The 6314-nt window shown below is 44.7% G+C and overlaps 1 long non-coding RNA gene across 1 annotated transcript; it reads left to right on the top strand.

The window, feature by feature from the left end:
- The first annotated feature begins 3579 nt into the window (after nt 1-3579).
- Nucleotides 3580-4331, top strand: 1700040F17Rikl (RIKEN cDNA 1700040F17 gene like). Its single transcript, NR_176809.1, has 2 exons — nt 3580-3784; nt 3965-4331. It is a non-coding gene; the product is annotated as an RIKEN cDNA 1700040F17 gene like (long non-coding RNA).
- Nucleotides 4332-6314: the final 1983 nt, after the last annotated feature.

Genomic DNA, 6314 nt, shown 5'->3' with positions numbered 1-6314 from the left:
TATCCCAATCACAAAACAATACACAAGGTATGCACTCAGATAAGTGGATATTAATCCAAAAGCTTGAATTACCCAAAATACAATCCACAGACCACATGAAGCTCAAGAAGAAGGACGACCAAAGTGCAGATGCTTCAGTTCTTCTTTGAATGGGGTAAAAAAAAAACATTCATAGGAGGAGATAATGGAGACAAAGTTTCTAGCAGAGACTGAAGAAATGGTCCTTCAGAGACTGATCCACTTGGGGATCCAGCTCATATACATACAGCCATCAAACCCATTCACTATTGATGATGCCAAGAGGTGCATGCTAACAGGAGCCTAATAAAGCTATCTCCTGAGAGGCTTTGTGAAAGCATGACAAATACAGAGGCAGACTCTCACAGACAACCATTGAACTGAGAATGGGGTCCCTATTGGAGGAGTTAGAGAAAGGATTGAAGGAGCTGAAGGGGTTTGCAGCCCCGTAAGAACAACAATATCAACCAACCAGACTTACGACGGACAAAAAGCACTGTCCAAAGAATATACATGGACAGAACCATGGCTCCAGCTGCATATATAGCAGAGGTTGGCCTTGCTGGGTACCAATGGGAGGAGAAGCCCTTGGTCCTGCCAAGACTCCACCCACACCATAGGGAAATGTCAGGGCAAGGAAGTTGCAAGGGGTGGGTGGATGGGTATGGGAATACCCTCAATGAGGAAGGGAGAGGAGGGTCAGAATAGGGGGTTTATGAATGGAAAACTGGGAAAGGATAACATTTGAAATGTAAATAAATTAAAAAATATTCAGTATAAAATAAAATATAGTAAATTAAAATAAAAGAGAAAGAATTGTGTCAGTTTCAATAATAGTCTAGCCAAACTCTAAGAATATATAAGGCAATCATACAATCTTTGAGAGTGGCCAGTTCACCCCAATCCCTCCCTGTCTTTAAATGGAAACCATATATCTTAGTCAGCGTTACTATTGCTGTAACCCTGACCAAATCAACTTGGGGCAGAAAGGGTTTACTAGGCTTACACTCCCAAATTGTAGTCTGTCAGTGAAGGAAGTCAAGACAGGAACTCAAGCAGGGCAGGAACATAGAGGCAGAAGTTAATGCAGAGGCCATGAAGGGGTACTGCTTGTTTCTCTTGGCTTGCTTAGCCTGCTTTCTTACAGAACTCAGAACCACCAGCCCAGCAATAACACCACAAAGAGTAGGCTGGGCCTTCTCACATCATTCACTAATTAAGAAAATGCACTACAGACTTGCCTACAGACCCATTTTTGGAGGCATTCCTTTAATTGGGTTTCCCTCCTCTCAGATGACTTTAGTTTGTGTCACTTTATCATAAAACTAACAACATTCCTCCATCAGTGGTGGGATTACAAACTGGTAAAAACACTCTGGAAATCAATCTGGCAGTTCCTCAGAAAATTGAAAATAGTTATACTTGAAGACCCAGTTATACCACTCCTGGACAGATAGAGAAAATGTGGCTCATTTATACAGTGGAATACTACTCAACTATTAAAAACAAAAACATCATGAATTTTGCAGGCAAATGGATGAAACTAGAAAGTATCACCTTGAGTGAAGTAGCACAGACACAAAAGGACATCCAGGTATAAACTCACTGATAAGTGGATACTAGACACAAAGTACAGAATACCCATAATACACCACACAAACCCAAAGAAGTTAACCAAGAAGGAAGGCCCAAGGGGGGATACTTAATATCCACATAGAATATAATAGAACCAAATAATCATGGGAAGCAGAAGGAGGGAGGGACCTGAGTGGGAGAGGGGATGGGAAATGAGGGCAGGATCAGAGGTTGGGATGGTTATTCCTAGTTGTCAACCTGACTACATCTGTAATGAACTACAATCCAGCACACCTGTGATACAGATCTTGAGACTGGAAGGCACAGGCTTCTGACCCAAATCTCGACATGGAGATCTTGAGGCAAAGTGGCTATGAAAAGATTAGGCATAGGCAAGGTAGTACATGATTTAGTCCCAGAAGACTGAGGCAAGAAGATCTCTGAGTTCAAGGTCATCCTGGAACAAAACAAGTTCCAGATCCAAGTGTGGTAGTACACCTACTCCACAAAGGCCACCCCTCCTAATAGTGCCATTTCCTGAGCCAAGCATATTCAAACCGTCACGGGGGGAGGGGGTGACAGGAAAGAAGTTCAGGGCGTCAGGAGAATGAATGAGAGAATGAATGAAAATATACAGCTTCTAGGGGTGGGGGGCTCTCTAGAAAGTCACAGAGACCTGGGATGTGACAGGTACCCAGGACTCAATGTGGGTGAACTTAGCCAAAATGCCCAATAGTGTGGAGATGTAACGGGAAGAGCCCACCTCCAGTAGTTATACAGGGATCCCAGTGGAGAGATAAGAGCACCAATCCACCTTCAAAATTTTGACCAAGAATTGTTCCTGCCTAAAAGAAATTCAGGGACAAAATGGAGCAGAGAGTGAAGGAGTTGTGGACCAGTAACTGGCACAAGGTTGTGAGGATCTATCTCACAGGGACAAACGAAAGCTGGACACTATTACTGATGATATGCTGTGTTTGCAGACAGGAGCCTAGCATGGCTGTCCCCCAAGAAACTCTACCAGCAGCTGACTAAGTCAGATGCAGATACATACAGCTAGATAACCATTGGCCTGAGATCATGGTCCCCTATGGAATAGTTAGGGAAGGATTGAAGCAACTGAAGGGGATGACCTCATAAGAAAGACGAATAGTGTCAATTAACCTGGACCCCTGGTAGCTACCAGAGACTAAGCCACCAACCAAAGAGAATACACTGGCTGGTCAGAGGCCTGTGGCACATAAGTAGCAGAGAACTGAAGGCCTTATCTGGCCTCAGTAGAAGAGGATGTGCCTAATTCTGTAAAGACTTCATGCCCAGAGAAAAGGGATAGCCAAGGAGGTGCTCTCTCAGAGGCAAAGGGGAGGGGGAATTGGGTCAGGAACTCTGGAGCACGGGGGAATGGGAGAGCGACAAAATTTGAGATGTAAATAAATAAAATAATTTTTAAAAACTAGCAATCAAAACATGTAAATAAAAATGTCAGGTTTGAATGACAAATTCACCAGGTAGGTATTTTCATGAATATACTCTTTTGTTTTCAATTATGTGGAGATTCACATATACACTGACACTTGAACAATTTTGGAAGTATTTGGAATTAAATATGGAACGTATAATAGGCCAAAATCTAGCTAACTGTTAATAACTAAGGAGAAAACATGAGAGAATGAATCATTGAGTGTGGGGGGAGCATTTCAGGAAGAGTTCATGGGGGCAAAACCTCTGCCACAAATTCTATCACAACTAAAGATGGGAATATAAAAAAGGGTGGAATGAGACTCTTGGAGATGTACAAAAGCCTCAGGTCTCTATCCTGACACTATTACCTTTAAAGCATCCCCTCAAACCAGAGTGCCTGTGCCCACCAGGCAGCAATGTGCTTTGTGATGTCAAAGCAGCTCATTCACCACTATTACCTGAGAAGGGTCTTGCTGACCAATCAGGACTCAGGGGCGTGGCCTCCCATTGTTAAGGGTGGGTTCATAAGACTGTGCCTCTGAGAGCTCTGGACCAGAACACCCTAGCCTTCAGCATGGCGAAACCAACGAAGAATTCACAGAACACTACACCAGATACTGAGCCATCAACTTCAAGTGCGAGACCCAAGAAAACAAAGAATTGCCATCAACCCAAAAACAGAACTAGAAGCAAGAAGAATCCTCAGCCTTGTTCCAAATGTAGTAGGAAGGTAAGATGGCCCAAGCTAAACATAGTCCTTTCTCTGGTGATTTCCTCTCCCCCAGCACTCCTAACCCTTTCTTAGGCTGGCATTTACCCACTTCTCAGCCCATAGCCCTTCTCCTACGTTCCCTTCACATATTCTAGCTTTTCAAAGACTCATATGACATTTACTCTGTTGAACTTCCAGGTACAAAGATTGATAAAGAAGGCCAAGAACATCCTGCCAAGTATCCCAAAAAAGAAAGCTTCGAAGAAAACTGCACCACCGAAAAAGAAGATTAAACGGGCCAAATGTGAAGCACTATTCCATCGCCGCCGCCACCTAATGGATGAGATGACCACTACTAGCACTGAAACGGAAGCCGAGCCAACTAGTTCAGACAGCTCCACTGAGTCATCTAGTGATGAGGAAAGTCAATAGACTCAGCAAGCCAACAAAGACCTGGAAATCTGTTCAAAGGTCTGGCAGTTGAACAATGTCAAACTGTGTAGATAGACCAGTTACTACGCAGTGCTTTGATGCTGATGAAAATAAAATCAATCTGATATGAAAACTGTGTGTCCCTGAGAATCTCTTCTGGAGCAAGGAAGGAAGGAATGGGAGGGAAAAGAGGCTGGGGAAGGAGGAAGGGGTGGTATGGAAAAAGGAAGAAACAGGGATATACAAGAAGCAGGAAGTATTGGGTCCTACAGTGCTGGGAGCCAGACAAGGAAGTCCAATGTCCAGCAGACAGTGGAGGATTAAGACTGAGCTAGCATGGAGCACTGAAGCCAGTCTTTCTCTGGATGCTTTACCTCACAGGCCTAGGATGAAAAGGGTTGGACATTTCTTGGGTGGGGAGGTTGCCCTTACGTGAATATGCAGGTGCATGTGCCCATGTCCACTCATGGATAGGTCAGAGCCAATTCAGCCAGGCAATCTCTGGGATTGGTCTGTCCCCAATCCACAATGCTAGGTTACTGGCGTGCTGCTTGTGGGTGCTGGGGACTTAAATTCAGATCCTTATGTATGTAGAGCAAACACTCTTACCCACCAAGCCATTTTCTCAGCCCTCAGTGTTGAGTGTTTCTATGTGTGTTCTGGCAGGATCACTGCTTCAGGGTATGGACTGTAGAACCTACAGAATGAAAGGACATGGGGTCATCGGTATCATCCCAACAAATAGTAGGTCACATTTAGGACATCTACCTCCTAGTGGTGTTTCTTATATCCCACCCTATATTAAGCAATTTAAAGACTTTCAGAATGGCCAGACACCCTAATAAAACAGATCAGCAGTGGCATGTCAGGGACTGGACGTCCGAACTAAGCAAAGCTAAAGCCCTGCCCTGAGCAGATTCCTGAGAAGGGCTTGACCTTTTCAAAGAACTTGTCCCTGGAAGACTGTTGCCTCATTGTCTAAGGAGAATATCTTGCAGTTTAATGATTTACCTTATGTCCTTGGGCACTTCCCAGTACTCCCCTGCCCTAAGCTTCAGTTCCTGCTTCAATTCCTGCTTCAATTCCTGCTTCAAAACTGTAAATGCTGTACATTCCTCTCAATAAACGAGAACTTGACAACAGAACTTTGCTTAGTCTCCTTCTTTTCTCCCCCGCTTGACCCTCTGGTAGCACCTCTTCGGGACCCTGAATAACTGGACCTGCTGGACGGGTCAGTGGCTGCATATGTACCTAGCCTAGCATGAATGAAACCCTAGGATTGAACCCCGGCACAGCATTGACTGGTTGCATGTTTAGACTCCCAGAAATACACTTGAAAAATAGAAGTAGCAGGACCAAAAGCAACAACCAAGCCAACAAGGACACATGAAAACCTGTCTAAATAAAGAAAGTATTCAATAGCAGCCCCCAAGAAACATAATAGTGTTTAGAAGCCAAAACACGTGGCATTGATAACCTAAAACCTTTAAAACTTTGGACTGTGGAGGCAGACTTAGGCAGATTGGTTTGCCTCCAATGCTTTGAATAAAGCAAGGAGCATGATCTGCACTCTATATGGAACTTTAAAATACTATACCTGCCCTATCAAATATCTTTCCCGTTTATTTTTATTTTTTTCATCACTGGGGGGTAGTGTCATCTTAGGAAAAGGAAACAACAAAATGTGCATGCCTATAAAATGTGTAGTGTTTGTTGCATTTTGTCACATGTAGACACTGAGGAAACATTACCTAAAGAATAAGAGTGAGCGGTGTTTACCTGGAGTCCCAAGCCCGTGGATGCTGGCCCACAGCAGCTCTCTGCTACCAAACCCCGTGGGAGAGAGAACTCACCGCCTGGTCAGGTGGGCACTCCTGAGGCTGCAGAGCCGAAGAGACCACCAACACTGCCCATCCCTGCCCACATCCCTGGCCCAAGAGGAAACTGTATACAGCCTCTGGGTTCCCGTGGGGGAGGGCCCAGAGGCGGCAGGACCCCTGTGCCTGAGACACCGCCAGAACCTGAAGGGATCTACTGGATAAACAGTTCTCTGCACCCAAATCCCATTAGGGAGAGCTAAACCTACAGAGAGGCAGACACGCCTGGGAAACCAGAA

Source organism: Rattus norvegicus, chromosome X (assembly GCF_036323735.1).
Source record: "Rattus norvegicus strain BN/NHsdMcwi chromosome X, GRCr8, whole genome shotgun sequence".
In the NCBI taxonomy this organism is placed as follows: Eukaryota; Metazoa; Chordata; class Mammalia; order Rodentia; family Muridae; genus Rattus; species Rattus norvegicus.
Note: the sequence above shows the minus strand (reverse complement) of the source record. Positions and strands in the feature narration are given on the sequence as shown.